The 12,238-nt window shown below is 48.3% G+C and overlaps 1 long non-coding RNA gene across 1 annotated transcript; it reads left to right on the top strand.

The window, feature by feature from the left end:
• Positions 1 to 792: 792 nt before the first annotated feature.
• LOC107210099 lies at positions 793 to 7,589 on the top strand. Its single transcript, XR_001523840.2, has 3 exons — positions 793 to 903; positions 3,469 to 3,660; positions 4,760 to 7,589. It is a non-coding gene; the product is annotated as an uncharacterized LOC107210099 (long non-coding RNA).
• The last annotated feature ends 4,649 nt before the right edge of the window (positions 7,590 to 12,238 follow it).

The following is a 12,238-nucleotide window of genomic DNA, read 5'->3' as shown; positions in this document are numbered from 1 at the left end:
CACTCCATTCCTTATAAAAAATCCTCTCCACCCTTCTTGTTTCATTTTAAAACAAGTTTCACAGAAGATGCAGGAATGTAAACATTTCCTCTTCAATGCTTCTAACCCAAATTCAGAAGCCTCGTGTCTGTGTGTAGGATTGCTATGTGGGTATGTAGGAAGTCTTTGTTTTCAGCTCATACATGAATCTTGATGTTTTGTAAGTGTATTTATATGCACCTATTTTCCTACACATTGTGCCCAAAGCAAGGATCCCACTCACTGCTCTTACAGCATTTCCTTAGCTCTCTGCTGGGTGCTATTTATTGCATTTTTAATTCTGAGTCAGGTCAAAGAGGAGGCTTGCCTGGGATTTTCACTGGGGTTTTGCCACCCAGTTCCCCCTGAAGCTGAGTGTGTGATTTTGCTGTAAAAACAAACAACCAACCAAGAAAGATGCTGATTTTGCAAGAATGCAGAAGCTGTGCTGACAGCAGTGGGAGCTGTGTCTCTGGGGTGGTTAAAGACCAAAGGCACTGCTGTGACCCAGCCTGGGCTCTGGCCTGACTGTGCTGAGCTTCCAGAGAGATTCCCTGGCTCAGGAACTCTGGGAAGAAGGATCTCTCAAACTGCCATGCCTGTAGATAACTTCCACTCCTATTTTCCCCCAACATCACCTGATTTACTCCAGTGATAAATCCAACGTGCTGTATAAACATTCATTTCTTTGACTGCTGCTAGAAAAACACCCAAAGCTGGGGCCTGTTCATTTTTTTTTTTGATCCAGGCTCACCTGCCAGGCTGAAGAGGACATCTCAAACCTACACCTGAGCAGGAGGCTCCGTGGGTGTGAGGAGCTGCCAGGAGCTGGGAGAATCTTCCCAGCTGAGAATTATGGAAGAACATCTTCATTTCCCAGCCGAGGTGAGGGTGTAAACCAGGGTGAGCAGGGCTGTCTGCTGCCACCCTGAACATCCCAGGAAAGGCTGCTCCAGGTGTTTTCAGAGCAGACATTGGGTGCTGGGGGTCTCTGCTGGAGCCACAAGCTGCAGCTGGAGCTTCATTCACAAGCATCCTCCGAGGCTCCTGTGCCACCAGAGCAGGCAGGGGGGGTCTGGCAGGCTCTCCCCCTTCCCTGGCTGCTGCAGGAGCTCAGGGGCAGCAGGCATGGGCTGGAGGGGTGCAGGGCTGCTCCAGACCTGCTGGACACAAACTCCTCTCTGGTGCCTCATCAGCACTTCCCACACAAAGAGCATTTTGGAAGGAGCAGAAAAATGCTTTGTGCAATTAAAAATCCCCAGAAGGACTTGGGCTGGTAGGATGTAAATAATGGAATACCCAAATCAGCTTTCTCTGCTTGGAAGAGATCCACAACACAGATGCTGGTGGGTGTTTTGTGTTTTGAGTGGCTCTGTCCTTCCTGGACCTCCTGCTCTGCCCTGACACCGCAGTGCCACGCTTGATTTATCCAAATAATGGCCTTTTGAAGAAAAATACCCCTTTGCTCAGGGCTGAGGAGTGGCTGATTCAGGGAAAGCAGTGCCTGGAAGGTTTCCTGGGAGGTGTCTGTGTCCAGTGCTGGTCAGGGCCTGGCACAGCTCAGCCCTGGGAGCTGCACACCCACCAGGGAGGGCTCAGGCTGCAGCTTTTCCTGTTAAAAACCCCCACCAACCTCCCTCCCTGCAGCGTGAAATGGGAACTCACATTTTTCCTGGTCTCCACAAAGCAAGCTGTTAACCCCAGCATGCAAAGCAGCTTTCCCACGTGGGGATCCATCCAACCCAGATGGGAATTCCATCATTAATGGGACGGTGTGTGGGACTGGCAGGGTTGGGAAGCTGTGGAGAACGAGATTGTTGTCACTTAGATGGGCCCAGAGTGCTCCATCTCTCTCCTGGGAATCTTTGGGCTGGGGTGGAAGGGCTGTGGTCCCTGCCAGGGGCTGCAAGTGCAAACCTTCCCTTCTGATCTCATGAAAATCAAATCTGGATCATAAGGAGACAGCCCCGTTGTTGGCACCTAGCTTGTTCTGTTAAAATATATCTATCTTTCAAAAATTAACAATTACAATATTCATTTAATTATGTGGAATGCTCACACTTTACTGCTCTGACTTTTCTCATGGAAATAATTATAATAAAAGGAAAGGAAGTGAATTTATTGCTGGCCAAATGGAGCCACCATTGATGAGATGCAGTTTTTTGACTGGGTGAAACATTCTGCCTTGCAGGAGTTTCAAGAACAGTTTGATTCCTTTAAATTAAATGACTTTTGAATGAAAAGCATTAATCAGCTGCTGCTGAAGAACGTTCAGCTGTTATTTCTGCTGGTGCCAAAAGGAATCTCCTCCTTTTACCTAAACAAAGAGTTTTTACTGGAGTCCTGTTTTGCTCAAAGGTTTGGGCTTAGAAGTTTGTGAGAGATTGTGGGCATGATGTGGAGGGTGCTGCATCCACCCAGGACAAACTGAGTCCACATGGGGGTTTTGTGCCCAAAAAACAAGTCCTGAGGCACTTTTTGATATAGTTTAGTGGGCAGGGGGTATCTGGGTGAAGGTTGGACTTGATGTTGGAGGGCTTTTCCAGCCTGAAGGTTCAGTGGCCGAAGCCCTGAGGTTGCTGCAGAGCTGTGCTGGCTCTGCCTTTCCCCAGAGCCCCCAGGTGTGACAGCACCGTGGGTTTGGGACCTGCTGGTGATGGACAAACCCCAGAGCAGACACCTGGCACTGAGAGCAGATCTCCAGAGCTGCCTTCTGGGGGGCTGGAGCTCCATGGGCACTGGGGCTGTGGAAGAACAAATTCCAGCAGAAAGAAATGATGATGTGGGAGGTATCGAGGTGGGCTGGGAGAAGGAGGCAGGAATGGGAGTGGGGAAAAAAATTGTAATTTTTCCAAGGCAGCTCAGCAGTCCCCTGTGTGCAGCCTAATTTCAGAGATAATTGGTACATGATTTCCTGAATAGAATCCATTGTTATCTGTGCCCTGCAAACCAAACAAAGCCCTGGCTAATTCTGGATAACCAGGGGCTGATTCCATAGTTACACTGCAGTGAGAGTGAGGACTGGTTAATGATCTTTAAAGATCACATCAGTTAATTGGGAGCTGCTGGTAATTAAAGCAGACTGGTCAGCCAAGGGCCTGTGTGCAGCACAATTTGGGGAATTCCAAAGGCTGGGAGAAAGAAAATGCTGCTGCTCCCACCTTGGTGTGCCAGGACCAGCCAATACTGAAGGAAAAGCCCGAGATAATTCACTTTTGTGAATTGTCTGCTCACTTTTGTGTGCAGAAATACTCCTCAACCCTCTGAAGGGCTCCTCCTTGAACAGATAATGTGTGGCAGGTTTGGAGCAGCTGGGAATTACCACCCAGAGCAAGCTCATCTCCAACAGGACATTTGGGAATGATGGGAGCTGCTGGAGGTAAAAAAACCCACAATAGAAAAGTACCCACACTCAGGAGCTGCTGCTGCTTTTTTTTTCCTGTTTTCCAGTGTTTTCCTGGCTTCAGGTGAGATTCTCCACTTTAATGAAGCCTTTGGCTGATGGGGGGAGAAGGATGGAGTCACATTTCTCTGTGGTTTCCAGGAGAATAGGAGGGAATACCAAACTCCTCTCCAAAACTCAGAGAGCTCAGTAGGCTGAAATAACCTGATGGAAACCCACAGATCACCCAACCAAACCAGGTAAATGATTTTCAGCTTACTCCAAATGATTTGTGGGTTCAGACAGAATTTGTTGAAGAAATCTCAACAAAAAGGAAAGAAAATGTTCAGAAAAACCAACAGCTTTGAGATGTTTCTGATTTTTGATGAAAATGGTGCTTCCATTTCACAGGTAGCACCAGCAGTTCAGAATTTACTCCCAATTTAACCAGTCCTGTGGTGTTTGAATTCAATAAAAAGGTAAAACTCAGAAGCTGTTTTTTAAAATCCTGCTCCCTCTTTTTTGGAAGCCTGGAAGGAACATAAAATGCAGTTCTCAGCAGAAGGATGTAATTGGGAGGAACTGTAATGGATGGGCCGTGTTTCCCTTTGAAGTTCCCATTGATCAGTGCTGCTGAGACGATTTTTCTAATCCATAACTCAGGAACATGAAGGAATTGTCACTTAATTCTTTGGGTGTTTGTGTTTCACCTCCTAAGAAAAGAGGCTCTGGCCTTGATTCATGCTGTTCTGTGTAAAGAGGGGAAGAATCACCCAGATCTAGGGGTTTTTTTTAATAGAAATTTTCCTCCTGTTAACCAAAACAGTTCTGTGATTTCTTTTTTATGTCTGACTTTGGTGTAGGAAAACTCCATCTAATACCTTCTGCTCCGAGAATGTGCTTTCAGCCAGTGGAGCAGTAATTAAGAGATGATTCCCCCCCTCCCTCCACTGGAGAGGCAGCTTGTGTTGAAAAACCAGCCCTTCACACGGAGGGAAAACCATCTGTCCTCTCTCTCTGAGGAAAGAGATCATTTTTTTATGCTCACATTAGTTGAACCTCCGTGTAATAACTCGTTTCCATAAGGAAGGCACCCACTGGGATGAATTTCCGTGCCCCTAATTGACACAGCTCTGATCCAAAGCTGCCAGAGGAGCTCTGGCCACAGCTGTTGGGAAGATCAGAGAGTTCCAGTCAGGTGCTTGGCCAGCCCTGGGACCACGGGTACAGAATCCCTCTGGAATTGTGGATGTGCAGAAAAAATGTCCTGGTGGTTAAAGTGCCACTTGTACTGACAAAACACCTTCTCTGCATGGCCAGCTACTGCCAGGTCCTGATCTCTGAATTTCATTATTTCAGCTGAAACCAAACACCCTTAGCAGCAATTTCTAAAGAGAAAACATTGAAGACTTTGAGGAACTCACATAAATTCCTGCTGGATCCACGTAAGTTCTGGATGTGAGGGCTCCTGGCTTGGAGAAAAGGGGGAACACTCAAATCCCGGGGGCAGATATTCGAGTTCCTGACTCTGTTTTGGTAAGAGAAGGAAAAATGATGCTCCTGCTTGAGGAAGTGCTGGTGATCCAGAATTCAGAATAGCAGTCATTAATAAATAATAGGGGAGTTGTGAAGAAAATTAATTTTTCAAGGACTCTGAAGAACATCTTTGGAGCTGAGGTCTGGAACCGGCAGGAGCTACAGCGTTCATCTCACTGCACATTGATCAGAGGTTTGGTCATTGTGCTTCTAAAATGTCTTTTGCAGCTGGTCTGATATTAATGAATTGGTTTGGAGCAATGCTTTCCACTGGTTTGTAGAAAAAGAAGGAAAATGGTGATTTGTTCTACCAGACTGCCAGTTTGTTATGGCTGATGTGTTTGTAATGTGGGTTTGTCCTGCTTTTGCATCTCTTTATCAAGGACTGACTAACAATTCTTCCTAACAGCTTTTTGGGTGATTTTGGCATCTATTTTTGCCCAGAAATCTCCTCATCCTTCCCTTTCAGCATCCCCTCAAATCCCTCTCCGTGCTCAGACACTTGAGGACAAGCTGTGGCCATTGTGTAAGTGCAGAGCACAATCCAAATGGAAATGGAAACAATTAAATATACATGACAAGCAGGTATTTAGACGAGCCTGGATTTCTTAATGGTTCATTTCCACCTTTCAGCTAAATTAAATGTTGCTTTCATCTATTTTTAAAGGAATGACTATTTTTGGTCAGGAGCTGCCCTGCTCCATCTGCTCCTGAGATGGTTTTGCTTCATCCCAAGGACAGCCCCACTGGCTGTGTCAAAACCAGGGGGTTTTTATGGCACCATGGGTGAGGATTCACACAAACCAGGGCTCTGCTACCTCCAGGACCCTTTGGAAAGTCAAGTCCTCTGTAATTAATGACTGATCCTATTAATGACATGGTCCTGGCACTTATGGGATGGATTTTGGGACCTGCTTCTCCCAGTGCCTCTCAGCAGCTGGAAGCTTTGGGGGGCTTTGAATGCTGCCTGTATCAAACCCATTCCTGGTAATCCAAGACCCAGCCTGTGCATCCTGAAATTCCCATATCCTGGAATTCTGCTTCCATTCCCATATCTCTGGCTGGAATTCAGCTTCCATTCCCATATCTATGGCTGGAATTCTGCTTCCATTCCCATATAAATGGCTGGAATTCTGCTTCCATTCCCATATTTATTGCTGGAATTCTGCTTCCATTCCCATATAAATGGCTGAGGAGGATGATAGGAACTGCTCAAGGGGCTCTTGGCAGTCTCTCTGCTCCCATCTTGGGAATCTCATTGTCTGAAAACCAGGGGCTGGGAAAACAAAAACTTAAGGGTTTTTTGCCTTTTAATGACAGGTGAAATGAGGGGAATAATGAGAGAAAAAATGACTGTGAAATGTAGCATGTGGAGAAGATATTTTCATATCCCTCTCTCTTTTGTGTGGCTCAAGAGGACGTGGATCATGGATCTGTCTCCTTCGATATAACAGCTGCTGGGATTGGAATTTTGGGGGAGATGTCATGGATTCAGACCCCCACAGGCAGGATGGGTGCAGGTATGGATGCCCTGCTGCCCTCAGGCATTCCTGGCTCCACAGCCTCTCCAGAGGCAGAACCTCTGCTGTAATTCCCAGGCTGGGAGACGAATATTCCTTCCCACCAGTCCGCATCGATCGGGGCAGCGCTGCCCTTTTGTTTTGTGCTGAACAACCCAGTGTTTGGAATTGAGACCTGTCAGGAGCTGAGGGACTTAACAGAGCAACGGGAGCCATAAATTTCCCAGGAATTCACGCCATGGTTAACGCTGGGGAGGAACAGGCTGCACACAAACTGCCCTGCCATGCAAATGCCGATCGATGCGCTGACAAATATCCTGCTGCATCCTGCTGCCTCACTCGATATTTCTTCAAACAGACGGAATTTAGGGGGCAGGGAAAGGCAGAACGTTCCACCTGAAGTGGTGCACGGATGGGAGGTATAGTGGAACTAATCAGGAGTGGATGGATGAGCTTTGTGGCTGCCTCGCTGTTTATTTCATATATCTGCTGCTAAACTGTATTCAAAGGGCTCTAATGGAAAGGGGGCCTTGCTTGACATGTAAAACACCTTTTTTCCAGTCTTTTTCTAGAGAAAAATCCAGGAATTGACAGGGATCTAGGTCAATACATTGATGCAGGAAACAAGGAAGCCCCCTCCAGCAGTTTCCCCTCAAGCCCCATGACTCCAGCAGGCATTGCCCGGCATCTCCACCCTTCCACAGGGCTCTTCTGGAGCACCCAGCTCTTTGTGGTGCCAACCAAACTCTGCCTGCAGATGTCCCTCAGCTCCTCAGGTGCCTCCAGCTCTCTGTCCTCTGCCACTGTCACCCAGCTCAGCCTCAACACCCCCGGCTCCTCTCTGCTGGAGCAGAAGATGGCCCTGCAGAGGGGCAGAGCCTTCCAGAGGTGATGGCCAAAGTGTTTTAATGCTGGGTGTCTTTGCTGGTTGGTGTTGGAGAGTTGGGAAAACCAGGAAAAAGGAGATAATTGATGTGCAGAAGGAACTCTAAAGCAGGGTGCCCACAGAAGCTGTGGCTGCCCCACCCTGGGCTGGATGGCACCTGGGATGGTGGAAGGTGTCAGGGGTGGGACTGGAAGAGCTGTAGGTGGAGGGGACTCCCCCACTTTTGGACACTCCAGGAGGGAGCTGGAGAGGGATTCTGACTGAGATCCCACTGCTGTGTGAGCTGGGAATTTGGGGGAGGTTTGGGGGGAGTGACGAGCAGGCACTGTAAGGAGAAACTTGCACTGACACTTGACAACTCCTCTGTTTTGTAAATTCCAGGGGAATTTGAATTGCATGGCATTTTTTTCACTTGCAAATGTTGCAGACTTGTTATTTTTCCCTTTTCCACATATTTTAAGCTTATAGCATTGCATAATTTTTTATAACTCTGTCCTTGTGGAGGAACGAGCAGAGAGCAGTATCTCAGGAATAATTCCCTTGCAACAGCAATCTGCTTTTGCCTGCAGACAAAATAATCTGAACCACGTTAACAGTTTTAATTTCCAGTGGGGTAAGAGCTGGGGCTCCTGGAAAGGTGATCTTTAAACCTGTGCTAAACTCAGATGTCTCCAGAAGAGCTCTGTGGGAGCTCCAGGTTTGTTAGTGGAGAAAAATATTGGAGCTACAGGATTGTTTGGAAATGCTTTATGGAAGAGCAAGTGGAGTAACCAAAGCAGATGTTGAACTGAGAGGACTGCAGTGGGATTTGGTCCTGGGCTGGTTGAAGCTAAGGAAGGGCTGGAGAAGCCAAATGTTTGAGGAGGGCTGGAAGGGAATACCAGGCAATGACAGGAGATGTTTAGATAAACAATAAACAACTGCTGAAGGCAGGGATTAAGAGATCAGTGGGAGAGAGATGTAAAAAGAGATGCAAGGGAGGGAAAAAAGGTTGTAATGAAATGCTGGGAGGATGTGGTCTGCCTGTGCCAGTGGGATTAATTTCTGTTCCATCAGGGATCAGTGGCTCACAGGACTGTCCCCAGCTCCTGGGACAGGAGATCCGCTCAGGGCAAGCATGAAGCTGCTCCAAACTGGTGGTGGAGAACACAAGTAAAATTGAAACTCATAAATGTTTTGGTGGGGAGGAGGAGAGAAGAAAATGTGGGGTTTTTTTCTTAATGCCAGCTGGCGCCTTGTCTTTCATGAAAGAGGAAGAGGAGGAGGTGAAAGAGGAGGGAGGGAGGAGGTTGATTCTCCCATGGGAGAGGAGGAGGAGGAGGAGGATGGAAAGTTGCTGAGGAAACCATTGGATTTCCTGGCATGATGTGATGGGGGAATTCGACCATCCCTTGATAGAAAGAAAAATGTCTTTGCACAAAATTCCATTTAATCCTGGTTCAGAATAACTCAGGGGAGCTGAGGGAGTTCTGTGCCCTCAGAGAGGAATGGAAAAAACACAAGTGTGGCCTCTGAGGTCCTTGGAGGCAAGGCAAGGTGAGCAGAGCATCCCTGCCCTGGTGAGAGGTGGCAGTGGCACAGGAGGGACAGCACAGGAACAACTCCCTGGAGCTGTTTTCCTTCTCTGGTCATTGCCTTCCACTTCCCCTGCAGGAAATGCTCTTAGGACATGGAAAATAAACAGAATAAACAGCATCTCTTTTCCTGCCATTTCCCAACAACACTTCCAGTTTCTGGGAGCCTCTGGAGCCTCCAGGAGCACGAGGCCCTGGAGGTGCCCCCACACCATCTGCTGGTGCCTGGCTTGGGCATTCCAGCCTCTTGGCAATCCCCTCCCAAGGATTTTGGTGGGAAGAGCCCCATTTCCCCTCCCTTCCCTGTCTGGAGCTCTGCTGTCCATCTCTGCTGTGTGCAGTGTAAATCCACTTTAGCTCTGTGAGATCTCCACTGGGCTCTGTGGGTTCTTGTGCAGCCATTCCACCACTGCTGGGAGTGTTTGGAGCCCTTCCTAATATTTGTCTTTATTCCAGGGAATAAATGCTCAGCATTTGCTGCAGATGTGCCTTTTCTACTGAAAAGATCCCCCTCAGTGTCAGAAATCAGCACAGGCACAGCAGGCAGAGCTGGGAACACTCTGCAAATGCCACACTGGCTTTTCCCAAGTGACATTTTGGATTGACACGATCCAAACCATTGCGGGAGCGCCTCGGGGAGCACAGCGAGGGATGGGTGTCCCTGCTCCTCAGCTTCCCAGCACTTGTTTCCCTGCATCTTCTGTGTCCAGGAGTTTCCCCCCAGTTGCCACTCTGGCTCCTCTCTGCTGTTTTATTTCGAGAATTAAGTTGCGGTGTCCAGTGATGGTATTTAACGTGCCCTTGGATAACATTTAAATGTAAAAGAGCAAAGCAAGCTGGAAGGAACCTCTCACAGTGAGGGGAGAGCACACTCATTTACAAAAACACTTCAGTAGGAATTAAAATAAAATTTCCATTTTCCACACTCTCATTCTGATCCTCATTGTCATTAACTTACTTCAAAGCCCGCTTGGTATTTTAAACTGGAGTAAATCATTGTGTCTGCCAATTAACTTTCGTCCTCCAGACAACATAATGGGACTGATTTCATTCAACTCTGGTGTTTAATAAACATCTGAACAATTCTTTATCTCTGAGCCACGCAGGAATGTGCACTTCTGGTGTACTGAGCACGAGGTAATGGGCAAAAGGAAAATTACTGGAGAGAATTCATCTTGGGTTTGGTTTCCCAGCTCACCCTGGGAGCGATGGGCAAGGCCAGGGGATGAGCTGCTCTCCCAGCAATATTTCCATGGAGAAAGTCTTGCACTCCTGCTCCAAACCCTGGGGTTTTTGGCTGCCTGAGGCACTGCAGGGGTCAGCTGGAGGCTCAGCAGCCCGGAGGGGGCAGGGGTGTAGCAGTAACTATGAAATATGATTATTTCCATCAGAGACACAGGGCAGGGTGCTGGGACAGGCTTGGAGGACTCGGTGTTCTGGGATCAGCCATGGGCACGTGCAGAGGGCCCAGCAGGAGCAAGAGCCACGAAAGGGATGTGATCTGAACAATGCTGCATCACAGAAGTGTGCTGTTAAATGATTCAGTGTTTAAACACCGAGAGCGTGGTGAAGGGGCCGTTCTGCTGCTGTTCTGTCCCAGCAGAGGCTGCAGCACAGGGCAGCAGAGGGACAGGGAGCCCCACTGAGGGCTCTGCTGAAAGGGACAGGTTTGTACAACTGGCCCTGGTCACAAGGCAGGCAACACCCTGTAAAAAGTGAATTATTTTGCTGCTGTCAGTGCAGAGGGCTCTGTGTGCTCACAGGGTCCTGCACAGCCATTGTGGGACGGGGCTGAGTGCTGGTGGATGACCTGGAAAGGGAATATTAACAGTGAAGAAATGTCATTGGACCTGATCTTTCCTTTTGGATATTCTCTCCAGGAGAGTTTGAGATGTGTAATCAGGGAGGAGAAAGGCTGTGGTGTCACTTATTGCAGAATCAGGGAGTGGTTTGTGTTGAGAGGGACATCAAAACCCATCCCATCCCACCCCAGCCATGGCAGGGACATCTCCCATTGTCCCAGGCTGCTCCAAACCCATCCAGCCTTGGGCACTGCCAGGGACCCAGGGGCAGCCACAGCTGCTCTGGGAACCTGTTCCAAACCTGTTATCAAACTGATAGCTCTTGAGTCTGGAATTTCAGCCTCTGTGGCCTTTTCCAGCCCAGCCTTTGAAATGAAATGGGCTAAATCCATTCCAGTAATGAGTGTCTTTGAGGAAGACAATCTCAAAGGATTGCTGGAGCAGGGAAGAAGAGAGACTGGATTCCTTGAACTCTTTGCTAATCCCTGGCCTGGAGCTGGGCTGTGGTGTGTGTGCCCCAAGCTCTGAGATGGAAGGTTCTGGTTGGTGTCACCCACAGTCAGGAGCATCGGGCTGAGCACTGTGGAAATCCTTCTGCTCCAATTTGTGCCTGACAGCAAAAATGAGTGTTTATTCCTGAGGTAAGGAACCCCAGCCCTGCCTGAGCTGAGGGAAGGCATCTGCAGAGGCCAGGCTGCAGTGGAATGCAAACAGGGCCATATTGGCAAAAATGAGGAATTAATTTAGTGGTGAATGCTCTGATGTTTTTTCCCAGATGTGTTTGCAGAGCCATTAAGAGCTGTGTTTAATCTCAGCTCCATTTGCAAGCTGATGCACATTATGCTGCCTCCAGAGCAGGAGCAGTTAATGGCACAGGCTGGCTCTGCCCCTCCAGGAGAGGCTGGATGAGCTCTCGTGTCCAGGGCTGCTCTTCCAGGGCACTCTGGGGACAGCTGTGACCCGAGCCCAGGGCTGAGGGCTGTGCCATGGCTGTGTGTGCCACACTTGCACGCCAGCATTTGGGACTGAATGAAAACTTCCCTGAATTAATAATGACGTTTTTATTTTTAAGGGACTCAAGCTCAGGCAGCATTTTAAAAAATGAATCATGATTTTTAGGTGATTTCTTTCTGCTTGGATGCTCAGAGCTGCCTAAATATTGTCTGTTAAAGCTGCTGCAACTTCTGTCTCTAATGGAGGTGCTCACGCTCACTAAACTGTTTGGCAAACACTGGCTGTCGTGGCTCATCCTCCTGATTAAATCCCATATTTGCATTTCCTTGGATATACAAAGAAAAAGCAAATCAGCAATGAACAGCACAGTTAGAGCAGGAATAAGCAAACAGGGATAGAGGAATAACTGCTGGTCTGGAGATGCCACACTGCAGAGCCAGCCACGCATGCAGGCCCTGTGCAGTGCAGCATTCCTGCATCCCACACAGCATCCTGCATCCCACACAGCATTCCTGCATCCCACACAGCATCCTGCATCCCACACAGCATCCTGCATCCCACACAGC

Source organism: Parus major, chromosome 12 (genome assembly GCF_001522545.3).
Source record: "Parus major isolate Abel chromosome 12, Parus_major1.1, whole genome shotgun sequence".
Lineage (NCBI taxonomy): Eukaryota > Metazoa > Chordata > Aves > Passeriformes > Paridae > Parus > Parus major.
The sequence above is the reverse complement of the archived record's forward strand: the minus strand, read 5'-3'. Positions and strand labels throughout refer to the sequence as shown.